Consider the following 20,162-nt stretch of genomic DNA (forward strand, 5'->3'; position numbering starts at 1 on the left):
AGTGAGACAATACTAGTTATACCAGTGAGACATTACTAGTTATATCAGTGAGACATTACTAGTTATACCAGTGAGACATTACTAGTTATATCAGTGAGACATTACTAGTTATACCAGTGAGACAATACTAGTTATATCAGTGAGACATTACTAGTTATACCAGTGAGACATTACTAGTTATATCAGTGAGACATTACTAGTTATACCAGTGAGACAATACTAGTTATACCAGTGAGACATTACTAGTTATACCAGTGAGACATTACTAGTTATACCAGTGAGACATTACTAGTTATACCAGTGAGACATTATTAGTTATATCAGTGAGACATTACTAGTTATACCAGTGAGACATTACTAGTTATACCAGTGAGACAATACTAGTTATACCAGTGAGACAATACTAGTTATACCAGTGAGACATTACTAGTTATACCAGTGAGACATTACTAGTTATATCAGTGAGACATTACTAGTTATACCAGTGAGACAATACTAGTTATACCAGTGAGACATTACTAGTTATACCAGTGAGACAATACTAGTTATACCAGTGAGACAATACTAGTTATACCAGTGAGACATTACTAGTTATATCAGTGAGACGAGAGAGAGAGAGGGAGGGGGGGGGGGTAAAGCTGGAAAACTCCTGAGACACCACACTGACAATGAGAGGACTACACAACTTCCTGTCAGGGGAGTCACACAAGAGCGTGCCGAAGTCAGTGCACTTAGTGATAACACTATATTTTAAAATTATGTCTTGAAATGATTGTTTTATTTAAATAAATATTTTGGATACAAGAATTTCCTTTAAAAGGGTTCTCCACCCCTTAAAGAGGTACTCTGCTGGAGTATTTTTTTTTTATCAACTGGTGCCAGAAAGTTAAACATATTTGTAAATGACTTCTATTTTAACATCTTAATCCTTCCAGTACTTGTCAGCTGCCATATGCTCCACAGGAAGTTCTTTTCTTTTTAAATGATCCTTTCTGTCTGACCACAGTGCTCTCTGCTGACACCTCTGTCCATTTTAGGAACTGTCCAGAGTAGGAGCAAATCCCCATATTAAACCTATGCTGCTTTAGACAGTTCCCGACATGGACAGAGGTGTCAGCAGAGAGCACTGTGGTCAGACAGAAAATAAATTAAAAAAGAAATGAACTTCTTGTGGAACATACAGCAGCTGACAAGTACTGGAAGGATACATTTTTTTAAATAAAAGTAATTTACAAATCTGTTTCACTTCTGGAACCAGTTGATTTGAGAATTATGGACGTAAACAATGGACGTAAATGTACGTCATGGTGCCGTGGTACCTAACGCACCATGACGTACATTTACGCTGTCATGACAGCGAGCACCGGATGCACCCTATGCATAGCACTGATCAGTATTAGCAATCAAATGATTTCTGTAAATAGTCCCCTATGGGGACTATTAAAGTGTAAAAAAAAAAAAGTTAAAAAATGTTAAAAATCCCCTCCCTAAATAAAAATGTAAATCAACCATTTTAACCATTTTACCCCCCAAAAAGGTGTATAAAATAAAAGTGTGAACTATCAAAATATATTCAAAATGATCCCGTACCATGAACGGCGTAAACGTAAAAAAAATAAACTAAAAGCCTCAAATTGCTGTTTTTTGTCACATTTTATACCAAAATTTTTTTTATAAAAAATTAATAAAAAGTAAAACCTAAGCAAAAGTGGTACTGATAAAAACTACAGATAATGGCGCAAAAAATGAGCCCTCATATCGCCCCATATACGGAAAAATTAGAATGTTATAGGTGGTCAAAATAGGGCAATTCCAATCATACTAATATTCTTAAAATGGTTTGAGATTTTTTTTAAGCGGTAAAATTATAGAAAAGTATCTAACATGGGGATCATTTTAATCGTATTGACCCACAGAATAAAGAAAACGTGACCTTTTTACCATAAACTGTACACCGTGAAAACAAAACCTTCCAAAATTTGCTAAATTGCGGTTTTCTTTTCAATTTTCCCACATAAATAATATTTTTTGGGTTGCGCCGTACATTTAATGGCAAAATAAGTGATTTCATTGCAAATTAAAATTGGTGACGCAAAAAACAAGTCCTCATATGGGTCTGAGGATGGAAATATAAAAGAGTTGTGATTTTTAGAAGGCGAGGAGGAAAAAACTAAAGTGCTAAAATAAAATTGGCCTGGTCCTTAAGGGGTTAACCTTTATTCTCTATCCCAGTGTTTCCCAACCAGGGTGCCTCCAGCTGTTGCAAAACTACAACTCCCAGTATGCCCGGACAGCCAACGGCTGTCCGGGCATGCTGGGAGTTGTAGTTTTGCAACAGCTGGAGGCCAGCCCCCCGCCATCAGACATTTTATTCCCTATAGGGAATAAGATGTTTAGAGGCGGAGTACTCCGATTGAAAACTCTTTAAATTTTATTTTTATTTTTTTTTTATCAACTGGTGCCAGGGGGTTAAACAGATTTGTAAATTACTTCTATAAAAAAAATCTTAATTCTTCCTGTACTTATTAGCTGCTGAATACTACAGAGGAAATTCTTTTCTTTTTGGAACACAGAGCTCGCTGCTACCATCATGACCACAGTGCTCTCTGCTGACCTCTGCTGTCCATTTTCGGAACTGTCCAGAGCAGCATATGTTTTCTATGGGGATTTTCTCCTACTCTGCACAGTTCTTAAAATGGACAGAGGTGTCAGCAGAGAGCACTGTGGTCATGATGTCAGCAGAGAGCTCTGTGTTCCAAAAATAAAAGAATTTCCTCTTTAGTATTCAGCAGCTAATAAGTACTGGAAGGATTAAGATTTTTTAATAGAAGTCATTAACAAATCTGTTTAACTTTCTGGCAACAGTTGATTAAAAAAAAAAAAAAAAAAAAAGAAGTTTTCCACCTGGAGTACCCCTTTAAGAAACGTAATATATAGTATAAAGGTTATCAAAAAAAAATAAAGGAGATGAGGCAAAAGGAACCGAAACCCCTGAAGTAACGTACGGACAATAATCCTAACTACACACGACAGGATATTAGTAATAAGAAATAAATCATGTTGTGAATTTATTTTCTTCCATCTATATGAGGAATTTCAGGATTTATTCATGTTCTATAGAAGCTTCGACAAGTTGTTATTGGCTGGAAATGGATTTTCATCAATTCCTTGGGATTGTCTGTGTTGACCTTGAACGACCTACGAGAAATCAGATGATTAAAGTATTATTCCGCAAGAGATAAAAGACAAAGAGAAGTTATCTCGACCGAACCTGATGAGGACAGAAGATTAATGTGATTATCGCTCCCACAATCCACCTCACGGCAAAGACTGAGGACAGAAATAATGAAACCAATCACTTCAGAAATCTGCGGAATGGAAGAATGATGAGATTTATCAGGTAAATACTTGTAAATGTATCATTAATAAAATGTAATTATTAAATGTATTCAAAGTTAGCATGTATACATATAATACTGCCCTCCTATATACAAGAATATAACTACTATAATACTGGTGCTATATACAAGAATATAACTACTATAATACTGCTCCTATATACAAGAATATAATTACTATAATACTGCTCCTATATACAAGAATATAACTACTATAATACTGCTCCTATATACAAGAATATAACTACTATAATACTGCTCCTATATACAGGATAATATCTACTATAATACTGCTCCCATATACAAGAATATAACTACTATAATACTGCTCCTATATACAAGAATATAACTACTATAATACTGCTTCCTATATACAAGAATATAACTACTATAATACTGCTCCTATATACAAGAATATAACTACTATAATACTTCCTCCTATATACAAGAATATAACTACTATAATACTGCTCCTATATACAAGAATATAACTACTATAATACTGCTCCTATATACAAGAATATAACTACTATAATACTGCTCCTATATACAAGAATATAACTACTATAATACTGCTCCCTATATACAAGAATATAACTACTATAATACTGCCTCCTATATGCAATAATATAACTACTATAATACTGCTCCTATATACAAGAATATAACTACTATAATACTGCTCCTATATACAAGAATATAACTACTATAATACTGCCACCTATATACAAGAATATAACTACTATAATACTGCTCCTATATACGAGAATATAACTGCTATAATACTGCTCCTATATACAAGAATATAACTACTATAATACTGCTCCTTGTTACGCCGAGCGCTCCGGGTCCCCGCTCCTCCCCGGAGCGCTCACGGCGTCTCTCTCTCCCTGCAGCGCCCCGGTCAGTCCCGCTGACCGGGAGCGCTGCACTGACATGGCCGTCGGGGATGCGATTCGCACAGCGGGACGCGCCCGCTCGCAAATCGCATCCCAACTCACTTACCCGTCCCGGTCCCCTGCTGTCATGTGCTGGCGCGAGCGGCTCCGCTCTCTAGGGCGCGCGCGCGCCAGCTCTCTGAGACTTAAAGGGCCAGTGCACCAATGATTGGTGCCTGGCCCAATTAGCTTAATTGGCTTCCACCTGCTCCCTGGCTATATCACATCACTTCCCCTGCACTCCCTTGCCGGATCTTGTTGCCTTGTGCCAGTGAAAGCGTTTAGTGTGTCCAAAGCCTGTGTACCTGATCTTCTGCTATCCATCTTGACTACGAACCTTGCCGCCTGCCCCGACCTTCTGCTACGTCTGACCTTGCCTCTGCCTAGTCCTTCTGTCCCACGCCTTCTCAGCAGTCAGCGAGGTTGAGCCGTTGCTAGTGGATACGACCTGGTTGCTACTGCCGTAGCAAGACCATCCCGCTTTGCGGCGGGCTCTGGTGAACACCAGTAGCCTTTTAGAACCGGTCCACCAGCACGGTCCACGCCAATCCCTCGCTGACACAGAGGATCCACAACCTGTAGCCGAATCGTGACAGTAGATCCGGCCATGGATCCCGCTGAGGTGCCGCTGCCAAGTCTCGCTGATCTTCCCATGGTGGTCGCTCAGCAATCGCAGCAGATTGCCCAACAAGGACAGCAGCTGTCGCAGTTGACCGCCATGTTACAGCAACTTCTGCCTCTGCTACAGCAGCAACCATCTCCTCCGCCAGCTCCTGCACCTCCTCCGCAGCGAGTGGCCGCTCCTAGCCTCCGCTTGTCCCTGCCGGACAAATTTGATGGGGACTCTAGACTCTGCCGTGGATTTTTGTCTCAATGTTCCCTGCATATGGAGATGTTGTCGGACTTGTTTCCTACAGAACGGTCTAAGGTGGCGTTCGTAGTGAGCCTTCTTTCAGGAAAGGCCTTGTCTTAGGCCACACCGCTCTGGGACCGCAATGATCCTGCTACAGCCATAGTCCAGTCCTTCTTCGCTGAAGTCCGTAGTGTCTTCGAGGAACCAGCCCGAGCTTCTTCTGCCGAGACTGCCCTGCTGAACCTGGTCCAGGGTAATTCTTCAGTGGGCGAGTACGCCATCCAATTTCGTACTCTTGCTTCCGAATTATCATGGAATAACGAGGCTCTCTGCGCGACCTTTAAAAAAGGCCTATCCAGTCGCATCAAGGATGTGCTGGCCGCACGAGAGATTCCTGCCAACCTGCAAGAACTCATCCATTTGGCCACCCGCATTGACATGCGTTTTTCTGAGAGACATCAGGAGCTCCGCCAGGAAAAAGACTTAGATCTCTGGGCACCTCTCCCACAGTATCCTTTGCAATCTACGCCTGGGCCTCCCGCCGAGGAGGCCATGCAAGTGGATCGGTCTCGCCTGACCCAGGAAGAGAGGAATCGCCGTAGGGAAGAAAATCTTTGTCTGTACTGTGCCAGTACCGAGCATTTCTTGGTGGATTGCCCTATTCGTCCTCCACGTCTGGGAAACGCACGCACGCACCCAGCTCACGTGGGTGTGGCGTCTCTTGGTTCAAAGTCTGCTTCTCCACGTCTCACGGTGCCCGTGCGGATTTCTCCTTCAGCCAACTCCTCCCTCTCAGCCGTGGCCTGCTTGGACTCTGGTGCCTCTGGGAATTTCATTTTGGATTCTTTGGTGAATAAATTCTGCATCCCGGTGACCCGTCTCGTCAAGCCGCTCTACATTTCCGCGGTCAACGGAGTTAGATTGGATTGCACCGTGCGTTACCGCACAAACCCCCTCTTAATGTGCATTGGACCCCACCACGAAAGGATTGAATTTTTCGTCCTTCCCAACTGCACCTCTGAGGTCCTCCTCGGTCTGCCATGGCTCCAGCTTCATTCTCCCACCCTTGACTGGACCACCGGGGAGATCAAGAACTGGGACTCTGCTTGCCACAAGAAATGCCTCTCCCCCCCTCCCAGTCCCGTCAGGCAAGCCTCAGTGCCTCCTCATGGCCCCCGTCCTGGTGTCACCCTGCCCCTTGCCAAGCTTCACCCTCTGCCCTCCCTCCCCATTCCCACTCCTGCTGTACGGCCTGCCTTTGAGGAAACCCTTCAATCACTCCCGGTGTCCTCATCCCATGGGAAGCAGTTACCGGACAAAGAAAGGGGGAGACCTAAGGGGGGGGGTACTGTTACGCCGAGCGCTCCGGGTCCCCGCTCCTCCCCGGAGCGCTCACGGCGTCTCTCTCCCTGCAGCGCCCCGGTCAGTCCCGCTGACCGGGAGCGCTGCACTGACATGGCCGTCGGGGATGCGATTCGCACAGCGGGACGCGCCCCGCTCGCGAATTGCATCCCAACTCACTTACCCGTCCCGGTCCCCGGCTGTCATGTGCTGGCGCGAGCGGCTCCGCTCTCTAGGGCGCGCGCGCGCCAGCTCTCTGAGACTTAAAGGGCCAGTGCACCAATGATTGGTGCCTGGCCCAATTAGCTTAATTGGCTTCCACCTGCTCCCTGGCTATATCACATCACTGCCCCTGCACTCCCTTGCCGGATCTTGTTGCCTTGTGCCAGTGAAAGCGTTTAGTGTTGTCCAAAGCCTGTGTTACCTGAACTCCTGCTATCCATCTTGACTACGAACCTTGCCGCCTGCCCCGACCTTCTGCTACGTCTGACCTTGCCTCTGCCTAGTCCTTCTGTCCCACGCCTTCTCAGCAGTCAGTGAGGTTGAGCCGTTGCTAGTGGATACGACCTGGTTGCTACTGCCGCAGCAAGACCATCCCGCTTTGCGGCGGGCTCTGGTGAACACCAGTAGCCTCTTAGAACCGGTCCACCAACACGGTCCACGCCAATCCCTCGCTGACACAGAGGATCCACAACCTGTAGCCGAATCGTGACACTCCTATATACAAGAATATAACTACTATAATACTGCCTCCTATATACAAGAATATAACTACTATAATACTGCTCCTATATACAAGAGTATAACTACTATAATACTGCTCCTATATACAAGAATATAACTGCTATAATACTGCTCCTATATACAAGAATATAACTGCTATAATACTGCTCCTATATACAAGAATATAACTACTATAATACTGCTCCTATATACAAGAATATAACTACTATAATACTGCCTCCTATATACAAGAATATAACTACTATAATACTGCTCCTATATACAAGAGTATAACTACTATAATACTGCTCCTATATACAAGAATATAACTACTATAATACTGCAGAGTGGACTATGGTTGTTTGCTTGGTATATTACATGGTGTCTATTTCTTGAGATGGGATTTTCCACCTTAGTTGAGTATATACAGTATATATCAGTATACATCGTGTCCAGTGCGGTATTCGCAGACATCTGGCGTGGTCTCCTTCTCTTCATATTTACTTTACGATTTCCGATGTTTCACAGCTTGTCCTTAGAATCTAATTCCCCCATAAATAAGTGTCGCTCCACATCCACCCACCACAGCGGCCGGCAGGTCCAGGCTGCAGTTATTTATGTCAATGTGACCACAAATATGTCAGATATATATAGAAGGAGGTGAGTGGCGAAATTCGGGAGATCTGACCACACACATCTCCACGTGCTGCAAGAAATAGAACACAAACCGCAGATCGTCCGGGACGATAGAAAGTTCTGCAACATTCTATCTGTTCACCATTGTTACAACATCTACTTGCTGTAAGTGAATAGGAGCATTCCTGGGGGCTGAATACTGATACAGTTACTGTTGTGTGTGAACATGGCCGCACAGTGTAACAATCTATCTGCACAGGACGGGATCTTATTACGGTATATAACGTTATTTGGTTCGTTCACAGACCATAGTCTAGACTGGATGCAATTGCAGCAAATCATCAGCTGTGAGCTGCATTATCTAAGTACAGGGTCTCATAACGGTTTCCACTCAATGACAGAAAGCAGAGATATACAAAAAAAATTATACATATCTAAACGGCCACAAGTGGGCAGCCTACCAGTATCAGGGTTGGCTTTAGGGGGTGTGACCTGTGCGATTGTACAGAATTCATAGTCTAAGGACATTAAAGGGGGCGCTGTGCGGGCTGCCCCCACCTGCATGACCAGGGTCACTAAATCATTTCCTAATGCTCTTACATTTACGTGGGGGCTACCTACATGGGGCCCTATCTATAGGTAGGTCCCTTCTGTAGTGGTATCTCCCTTGTGCATAGGTCTTCCCGTAGAAAGGACCCTTTGTAGGTAGGTTCCTTGTATATTGGTCCCCCCTGTAGCACAGCACATGCTAAGCCCCACCCCACTTCCTGTAATTTGTCCTAATCCACCTGTTACTAGAGACAGATTTTCCCTGACAACGAACCGTGCATAAAATATTGCGGACAAGGGAGACACCTAGTGGCCAAGACTTCAGACCTGTTTTTCTGGGGTAAGGAGTCATTTTTGCTTTATGTCCCTGTCATTTTAATAAACTGTTGACTTGTCAAAGAGACAGAAGTTTAGATCAGTCAGGTCCCCACCGATCAGGGATAAGGTTGTTGTTGTGCACTTTGTTCCCCGGGTGCAGCTGAAGACATCTTCCGAGGAATTTTCCGGATCAGAACACGTGTCTGTCTCTTTAGTGTGGATTTATTACACGCAGCTTGTGTCACTGGTGACGGCCATTACTCTCCACTCCGGCCATAACTAAGAGGCTTGATGTCAAGTCAAAGGTGAAACAATGTTTCTATAACCGTAACCTGATGGCGGAGGATCCGAGGAACTCAGAAACTCCAAGATGAGCAAAGACTTTAGAAAGGAAACACTCCAGGATTCTAGATATTTGCTTATTCATTTTTTTGCTTATATGGTCAATTTAAGAGTCAATAGTAATAAAGATAGTGATAACTCCTACCCCCCCCCTCCCCACCCCCACCACCACCACCACACACACACGCACACACACCCCACACACACACCCCGCCCCCTGCGGAATGGAACAAAGGCTAAACGTTTTTTTCTGTTAGTTGAAAAACTGACATATCGTGAAGTTGGCCACCACCAAGCGGGGCTCTATACAATAAGGACAACAGGGCTCTATACATTGAGGACAAGCAGGGCTCTATACACTAAGGACAACGGGGCTCTGTACACTGAGGACAAGCGGGGCTCTATACAATAAAGACAACGGGGCTCTATACACTGAGGACAAAGCAGGGCTCTATACACTAAGGACAACGGGGCTCTAAACACTGAGGACAAGCAGGGCTCTGTACACTGAGGACAAGCGGGGCTCTGTACACTAAGGACAACGGGGCTCTATACACTAAGGACAATTGGGCTCTATACACTGAGGACAAGCGGGGCTCTATACACTAAGGACAACGGGGCTCTATACACTGAGGACAAGTGGGGCTCTGTACACTGAGGACAAGCAGGGCTCTGTACACTGAGGACAAGCAGGGCTCTGTACACTAAGGACAACGGGGCTCTATACACTAAGGACAATGGGGCTCTATACACTGAGGACAAGCGGGGCTCTATACACTAAGGACAACGGGGCTCTGTTCACTGAGCACAAGCGTGGCTCTGTACCCTGAGGACAAGCAGGGCTCTGTACACTGAGAACAAGCAGGGCTCTGTACACTGAGGACAAGCAGGGCTCTGTACACTGAGGACAAGCAGGGCTCTGTACACTGAGAACAAGCAGGGCACTGTACACTGAGGACAAGCAGGGCTCTGTACACTGAGGACAAGCGGGGCTCTGTACACTGAGGACAAGCAGGGCTATGTATACTGAGGACAAGCAGAGCTCTGTACACTGAGGACAATCAGGGCTCTGTACACTGAGGACAAGCAGGGCTCTGTACACTAAGGACAAGCGAGGCTCTGAACGATGAGGACAAGCAGGGATCTGTCCCCTGAGGACAAGCAGGGCTCTGTACACTGAGGACAAGCAGGGCTCTGTACACTGAGGACAAGCAGGGCTCTGTACACTGAGAACAAGCAAGGATCGGTACACTGAGGACAAGCGGGGCTCTGTACACTGAGGACAAGCAGGGCTCTATATACATAGGACAACGGGGCTCTATACACTGAGGACAAGCAGGGCTCTATACACTAAGGACAATGGGGCTCTATACACTGAGGACAAGCAGGGTTCTATACACTAAGGACAATGGGGCTCTATACACTGAGGACAACGGGGCTCTATACACTGAGGACAAGCAGGGCTCTATACACTGAGGACAAGCGGGGCTCTGTACACTGAGGACAAGCGGGGCTCTGTACACTGAGGACATGCAGGGCTCTGTACACTGAGGACAAGCAGGGCTCTCTGTACACTTAGGACAAGCAGGGCTCTGTACACTGAGAACAAACAGGGCTCTGTACACTGAGGACAAGCAGGGCTCTGTACACTGAGGACAAGCAGGGCACTGTAAACTGAGGACAAGCAGGGCTCTGTAAACTGAGGACAAGCGGGGCTCTGTACACTGCGGACAAGCAGGGCTATGTATACTGAGGACAAGCAGAGCTCTGTACACTGAGGACAATCAGGGCTCTGTACACTGAGGACAAGCAGGGCTCTGTACACTGAGGACAAGCGGGGCTCTGTACAATGAGGACAAGCAGGGCTCTGTACACTGAGGACAAACAGGGCTCTGTACACTGAGGACAAGCAGGGCTCTGTACACTGAGAACAAGCAAGGATCTGTACACTGAGGACAAGCGGGGCTCTGTACACTGAGGACAAGCGGGGCTCTGTACACTAAGGATAAGCGGGGCTCTGTACACTGAGGACAAGCAGGGCCCTGTACACTGAGGACAAGCGGGGCTCTGGACACTGAGGACAAGTGGGGCTCTGGACACTGAGGACAAGCGGGGCTCTGTACACTGAGGACAAGCGGGGCTCTGTACACCGAGGACAAGCAGGGCTCTGTACACCGAGGACAAGCAGGGCTCTGTACACCGAGGACAAGCGGGGCTCTGTACACTGAGGACAAGCAGGGCTCTGTACACTGAGGACAAGCAGGGCTCTGCACACTGAGGACAAGCAGGGTTCTGTACACTGAGGACAAGCAGGGCTCTGTATACTGAGGACAAACAGGGCTCTGTACATTGAGGACAAGCAGGGCTCTGTACACTGAGGACAAGCGGGGCTCTGTACACTGAGGACAAGTGGGGCTCTGTACACAGAGGACAAGCGGGGCTCTGTAAACCGAGGACAAGCAGGGCTCTGTACACCGAGGACAAGCAGGGCTCTGTACACCGAGGACAAGCAGGGCTCTGTACACCGAGGACAAGCAGGGCTCTGTACACTGAGGACAAGCGGGGCTCTGTACACCGAGGACAAGCAGGGCTCCGTACACTGAGGACAAGCGGGGCTCTGTACACTGAGGACAAGCGGGGCTCTGTACACTGAGGACAAGTGGGGCTCTGTACACAGAGGACAAGCGGGGCTCTGTAAACCGAGGACAAGCAGGGCTCTGTACACCGAGGACAAGCAGGGCTCTGTACACCGAGGACAAGCAGGGCTCTGTACATTGAGGACAAGCAGGGCTCTGTACACTGAGGACAAGCGGGGCTCTGTACACTGAGGACAAGTGGGGCTCTGTACACAGAGGACAAGCGGGGCTCTGTAAACCGAGGACAAGCAGGGCTCTGTACACCGAGGACAAGCAGGGCTCTGTACACCGAGGACAAGCAGGGCTCTGTACACCGAGGACAAGCAGGGCTCTGTACACCGAGGACAAGCAGGGCTCTGTACATTGAGGACAAGCGGGGATCTGTACACTGAGGACAAGCGGGGCTCTGTACACTGAGGACAAGCAGGGCTCTGTACACTGAGGACAAGCAGGGCTCTGTAAACCGAGGACAAGCAGGGCTCTGTACACTGAGGACAAGCAGGGCTCTGTAAACCGAGGACAAGCAGGGCTCTGTAAACCGAGGACAAGCGGGGCTCTGTACACCGAGGACAAGCAGGGCTCTGTACACTGAGAACAAGCAGGGCTCTGTACACCGAGGACAAGCGGGGCTCTGTACACCGAGGACAAGCAGGGCTCTGTACACCGAGGACAAGCAGGGCTCTGTACACTGAGAACAAGCAGGGCTCTGTACACCGAGGACAAGCGGGGCTCTGTACACCGAGGACAAGCGGGGCTCTGTACACCGAGGACAAGCGGGGCTCTGTACACTGAGGACAAGCAGGGTTCTGTACACTGAGGACAAACATTGGAAGGAGACATAAAACAGAAAGAAATATTGTGAAATAACTTTTTTTCTCTAAATTTACCAATGGATCAGATTTATTGCGTTCTGTTTTATCGCGCCATACCCCTTTAATTTTATAATCCCTAATTAGCAAATATTAGGTGACCCTTAAAGATACAGTCTAGAGAATTTGGTGCTAAAACAAAGTTGTCGTGTGGCGCAGCTTCTGCCCTGTTACTTCTTTCTTCCTCTAGTTTCCTCTTTAAATAAATAAACTAATAAATAAACGTAAATAATAATTAAAAAAAAAATTATAAACCATAAAGAAACCTTAACATAAGAAAAGAGACAATAAGGCAACGATTGGGGCAGGACTGGGCCTTTGAACTTGCGGACACACCGCACAGCTGGCATTTACTGCCGGAACATTTACACCTATTTTTGCAGCTGAAGAAAATTGCATAATTTTGGGTCTTTAACGCCATTTATGTTTATTGTGTGATTTATGTTGGGCGTCCAGGAGCGGTGACCCCCTGAGAACGGGAAAAACAACCAGAGCCCAAGGGATCAAGGTCACTAAGTGATGGAATTATATCTATAAACAGGACTGAGATAGATAGATATGAGATAGATAGATAGATAGATAGATAGATATGAGATAGATAGATAGATAGATAGATATGAGATAGATGGATAGATAGATAGATATGAGATAGATAGATAGATAGATAGATATGAGATAGATAGATATGAGATAGATAGATAGATAGATAGATAGATAGATATGAGATAGATAGATGGATAGATAGATAGATATGAGATAGATAGATATATAGATAGATAGATAGATAGATATGAGATAGATAGATAGATAGATAGATATGAGAGAGATAGATAGATAGATAGATAGATAGATATGAGATAGATAGATATGAGATAGGTAGATAGATATGAGATAGATAGCTGGATAGATAGATATGAGATAGATATGAGATAGATAGATGGATAGATAGATAGATAGATAGATAGATAGATATGAGATAGATAGATATGAGATAGATAGATAGATAGATAGATAGATATGAGATAGATAGATATGAGATAGATAGATTGATAGATAGATATGAGATAGATAGATATGAGATAGATGGATATATATGAGATAGATAGATATGAGATAGATAGATAGATAGATATAGTGTTGCTCGCGAATATTCGCAATTCGAATATTATTCGCGAATATCGCATATTCGCGAATTCGCGAATTTCGCGAATATAGCGCTATATATTCGTAATTACGAATATTCGTTTTTTTGTTTTTTTTTCACAGTACACATCACAGTGATCATCCCTCTCTGCTTCCAGCTTGTGTGGTGTAAAGAAGGCTCTAATACTACTGTGTGAGACTGGCGTGCGGAAATTCGCATATGCTAAAATTCGCATATGCTAATTTTCGCATATGCGAAGTTTCACACACGTTAATCTTGCATGTGCTAATAATCACATTTGCTAATTTTCGCATACGCGAATATTCTCATATGCGAAAATAAAACGAGAATATAACGAATATGCGAATATTCGCGAATATAAGACGAATATTCGTCCATATATTCGCGAATATTCGCGAATTCGAATATGGCCTATGCCGCTCAACACTAGATAGATAGATGGATAGATAGATAGATAGATAGATAGATATGAGATAGATGGATATATAGCTAGATAGATAGATATGAGACAGATAGATATGAGATTGATATGAGAAAGATAGATAGATAGATAGATATGAGATAGAAAGATAAATATGAGATAGATAGATATGAGAGAGATAGATAGATATGAGATAGATAGATAGATATGAGATAGATATGCGATAGATAGATAAGTATACAAAAACAGGAGAATACAGCAGCACACTGCTAGCACAAAGATACAGATAAAATATGAAATGCTATACAGTTATAGTGCAGAAAATGAAAAAAATGAGGTACTTAGCTAAGTACCTCACTTTTTAATTTTTCATTTTTTGCACTATAGCTGTATAGCATTTCATATTTTATCTGTATCTTTGTGCTAGCAGTGTGCTGCTGTATTCTCCTGTTTATATCTATCTATCTATCTATCTTTGTGCTAGCAGTGTGCTGCTGTATTCTCCTGTTTATATCTATCTATCTTTGTGCTAGCAGTGTGCTGCTGTATTCTCCTGTTTATATCTATCTATCTATCTTTGTGCTAGCAGTGTGCTGCTGTATTCTCCTGTTTATATCTATCTATCTATCTTTGTGCTAGCAGTGTGCTGCTGTATTCTCCTGTTTATATCTATCTATCTATCTTTGTGCTAGCAGTGTGCTGCTGTATTCTCCTGTTTATATCTATCTATCTATCTTTGTGCTAGCAGTGTGCTGCTGTATTCTCCTGTTTATATCTATCTATCTATCTTTGTGCTAGCAGTGTGCTGCTGTATTCTCCTGTTTATATCTATCTATCTATCTTTGTGCTAGCAGTGTGCTGCTGTATTCTCCTGTTTATATCTATCTATCTATCTATCTATCTATCTTTGTGCTAGCAGTGTGCTGCTGTATTCTCCTGTTTATATCTATCTATCTATCTTTGTGCTAGCAGTGTGCTGCTGTATTCTCCTGTTTATATCTATCTATCTATCTTTGTGCTAGCAGTGTGCTGCTGTATTCTCCTGTTTATATCTATCTATCTATCTTTGTGCTAGCAGTGTGCTGCTGTATTCTCCTGTTTATATCTATCTATCTATCTTTGTGCTAGCAGTGTGCTGCTGTATTCTCCTGTTTATATCTATCTATCTATCTTTGTGCTAGCAGTGTGCTGCTGTATTCTCCTGTTTATATCTATCTATCTATCTATCTATCTATCTTTGTGCTAGCAGTGTGCTGCTGTATTCTCCTGTTTATATCTATCTATCTATCTTTGTGCTAGCAGTGTGCTGCTGTATTCTCCTGTTTATATCTATCTATCTATCTTTGTGCTAGCAGTGTGCTGCTGTATTCTCCTGTTTATATCTATCTATCTATCTTTGTGCTAGCAGTGTGCTGCTGTATTCTCCTGTTTATATCTATCTATCTTTGTGCTAGCAGTGCGCTGCTGTATTCTCCTGTTTATATCTATCTATCTATCTATCTTTGTGCTAGCAGTGTGCTGCTGTATTCTCCTGTTTATATATATCTATCTATCTTTGTGCTAGCAGTGTGCTGCTGTATTCTCCTGTTTATATCTATCTATCTATCTTTGTGCTAGCAGTGTGCTGCTGTATTCTCCTGTTTGTGTATATTCGGCCCAGCAGCCTGCACCTGTATTCCGGGTCATGCAGTAGTTTTGGTATCAGTAGTGGTGCCAACTTATCCTTGTTTAGATAGATAAATAGATAGATATGAGCACAACCGAAGTAAAGGATACCCGGGTTCCAGCAGATGTAAATATAACTAACAGTAGGTGACGATGCCAGACACGTACACGTCATGTGACCGCCACATACTGTTACTCATTAGCTCCGCTCTCTCCAAGGACTTTCCTACTGAATGAAGATTAAATTATAGGATATGAAATGTGAGATAATCCGGAGGAATCAGCGGCTCCGGGATCACTTTATAGCAGGGTTTGTGGTTATTTACCTTTAATCCGCTGATTATACAGAGATATGAAGCGTGCGACCGCGTGCTGACAGGTCATGTGATACGGAAAAGTCTCCTAGAAGGCCTGGCAGTGGCATGGGGTGTGGGGGCGCTTACTGTGATATTATTTGAGCACTACATAAAACCTTCATATAGACATAAAGTAGTATTACATGGGGATTACACAATTATAAACAGACATTACAGTATTAATTGGGCACTGCATGGTACTATTATATATGGACATTACAGTATTAATTGGGCATTACATGGTACTATTATATATGGACATTACAGTATTAATTGGGCATTACATGGTACTATTATATATGGACATTACAGTATTAATTGGGCACTACATGGTACTATCATATATGGACATTACAGTATTAATTGGGCATTACATGGTACTATTATATATGGACATTACAGTATTAATTGGGCACCACATGGTACTATTATATATGGACATTACAGTATTAATTGGGCACTACATGGTACTATTATGTATGGACATTACACTATTAATTGGGCACTACATGGTACTATTATATATGGACATCACAGTATTAATTGGGCACTACATGGTACTATTATATATGGACATTACAGTATTAATTGGGCATTACATGGTACTATTATATATGGACATTACAGTATTAATTGGGCATTACATGGTACTATTATATATGGACATTACACTATTAATTGGGCATTACATGGTACTATCATATATGGACATTACAGTATTAATTGGGCATTACATGGTACTATTATATATGGACATTACAGTATTAATTGGGCATTACATGGTACTATTATATATGGACATTACAGTATTAATTGGGCATTACATGGTACTATTATATATGGACATTACAGTATTAATTGGGCATTACATGGTACTATTATATATGGACATTACACTATTAATTGGGCATTACATGGTACTATTATATATGGACATTACAGTATTAATTGGGCACTACATGGTACTATTATATATGGACATTACAGTATTAATTGGGCACTACATGATACTATTATGTATGGACATTACACTATTAATTGGGCACTACATGGTACTATTATATATGGACATCACAGTATTAATTGGGCACTACATGGTACTATTATATATGGACATTACAGTATTAATTGGGGATTACATGGTACTATTATATATGGACATTACAGTATTAATTGGGCATTACATGGTACTATTATATATGGACATTACAGTATTAATTGGGCACTACATGGTACTATTATATATGGATATTACAGTAATAATTGGGCACTACATGGTACTATTATATATGGATATTACAGTAATAATTGGGCACTACATGGTACTATTATATATGGACATTACAGTATTAATTGGGCATTACATGGTACTATTATATATGGACATCACAGTATTAATTGGGCACTACATGGTACTATTATATATGGATATTACAGTAATAATTGGGCACTACATGGTACTATTATATATGGATATTACAGTAATAAATGGGCATTACATGGTAATATTATATATGGACATTACAGTATTAATTGGGCATTACATGGTACTATTATATATGGACATTACAGTATTAATTGGGCATTACATGGTACTATTATATATGGACATTACAGTATTAATTGGGCACTACATGGTACTATTATATATGGATATTACAGTAATAATTGGGCACTACATGGTACTATTATATATGGATATTACAGTAATAATTGGGCACTACATGGCACTATTATATATGGACATCACAGTATTAATTGGGCATTACATGGTACTATTATATATGGACATCACAGTATTAATTGGGCATTATATGGTACTATTATATATGGACATCACAGTACTAATTGGGCACTACATGGTACTATTATATATGGATATTACAGTAATAATTGGGCACTACATGGTACTATTATATATGGACATTACAGTATTAATTGGGCACTACATGGTACTATTATATATGGACATCACAGTATTAATTGGGCATTACATGGTACTATTATATATGGACATTACAGTATTAATTGGGCACTACATGGTACTATTATATGTGGATATTACAGTATTATTTGGGCACTATATGGTACTATTATATATGGATATTACAGTATTAATTGGGCACTACATGGTACTATTATATATGGACATTACAGCATTAATTGGGCACTACATGGCACTATTATATATGGACATTACAGTATTAATTGGGCACTACATGGCACTATTACATATGGATATTACAGTACTAATTGGGCACTACATGGTACTATTATATATGGACATTACAGTATTAATTGGGCACTACATGGCACTATTACATATGGATATTACAGTATTAATTGGGCACTACATGGTACTATTATATAAGGACATTACTGTATTAATTGGGCACTACATGGTACTATTATATATGGACATTACAGTATTAATTGGGCACTACATGCTACTATTACATATGGATATTACAGTACCAATTGGGCACTATATGGTAATATTATATATGGATATAAAAGTATTAATTGGGCACTACATGGTAATATTATATATGGACATTACAGTATTAATTGTGCACTACATGGTACTATTATATATGGATATTGCAGTATTATTTGGGCACTATATGGTAATATTATATATGGACATTACAGTATTAATTGGACATTACATGGTACTATTATATATGGACATTACAGTATTAATTGTGCACTACATGGTACCATTATATATGGATATTGCAGTATTATTTGGGCACTACATGGTACTATTATATATGGACATTACAGTATTAATTGTGCACTACATGGTACCATTATATATGGATATTGCAGTATTATTTGGGCACTACATGGTACCATTATATATGGACATTACAGTATTAATTGGACACTACATGGTACTATTATATACGGACATTACAGTATTTACTGGGCATTACATGGTACTATTATATACAGACATTACAGTATTTATTGGGCAGTACATGGTACCATTATATATGGACATTACAGTATTAATTGGACACTACATGGTACTATTATATACGGACATTACAGTATTAACTGGGCATTACATGGTACTATTATATATGGACATTACAGTATTAATTGGGCACTACATGGTACTATTATATATGGATATTGCAGTATTATTTTGGCACTACATGGTACTATTATATATGGACATGGTACTATTATATATGGACATTACAGTACTAATTGGGCACTACATGGTACTATTATATATGGACATTACACTATTAAATGGGCACTACATGGTACTATTATATATGGATATTGCAGTATTATTTTGGCACTACATGGTACTATTATATATGGACATTACAGTATTAATTGGGCACTACATGGTACTATTATATATGGACATTACAGTATTTATTGGGCACCATATGGTACTTTTATATATAGATGTTACAGTATTAATTGGGCACTACATGGTACTATTATATATGGATATTACAGTATAATTTGGGCACCATATGGTGCTATTATATATGGATATTACAGTATTAATTGGGCACTACATGGTACTATTATATATGGACATTACAGTATTAATTGGGCACTACATGGCACTATTATATATGGATATTACAGTATTAATTGTGCACTACACGGAACTATTATAAATAGACATTACAGTATTAAGTGGGCACTATAATTTTATATAGACTTGTATTAGATATGTGTCTTCTATGACTTTTCTCCACCATGAGATGTGTATTGTGTGACTTTTCTCCACCATGAGATGTGTCTTCTATGACTTTTCTCCACCATGAGATGTGTCTTGTGTGACTTTTCTCCACCATGAGATGTGTCTTGTGTGACTTTTCCCCACCATGAGATGTGTCTTGTGTGGCTTTTCCCCACCATGAGATGTGTCTTGTGTGACTTTTCCCCACCGTGAGATGTGTCTTGTGTGACTTTTCTC

Source organism: Hyla sarda, chromosome 9, assembly GCF_029499605.1.
Source record: "Hyla sarda isolate aHylSar1 chromosome 9, aHylSar1.hap1, whole genome shotgun sequence".
NCBI classification, from domain to species: domain Eukaryota; kingdom Metazoa; phylum Chordata; class Amphibia; order Anura; family Hylidae; genus Hyla; species Hyla sarda.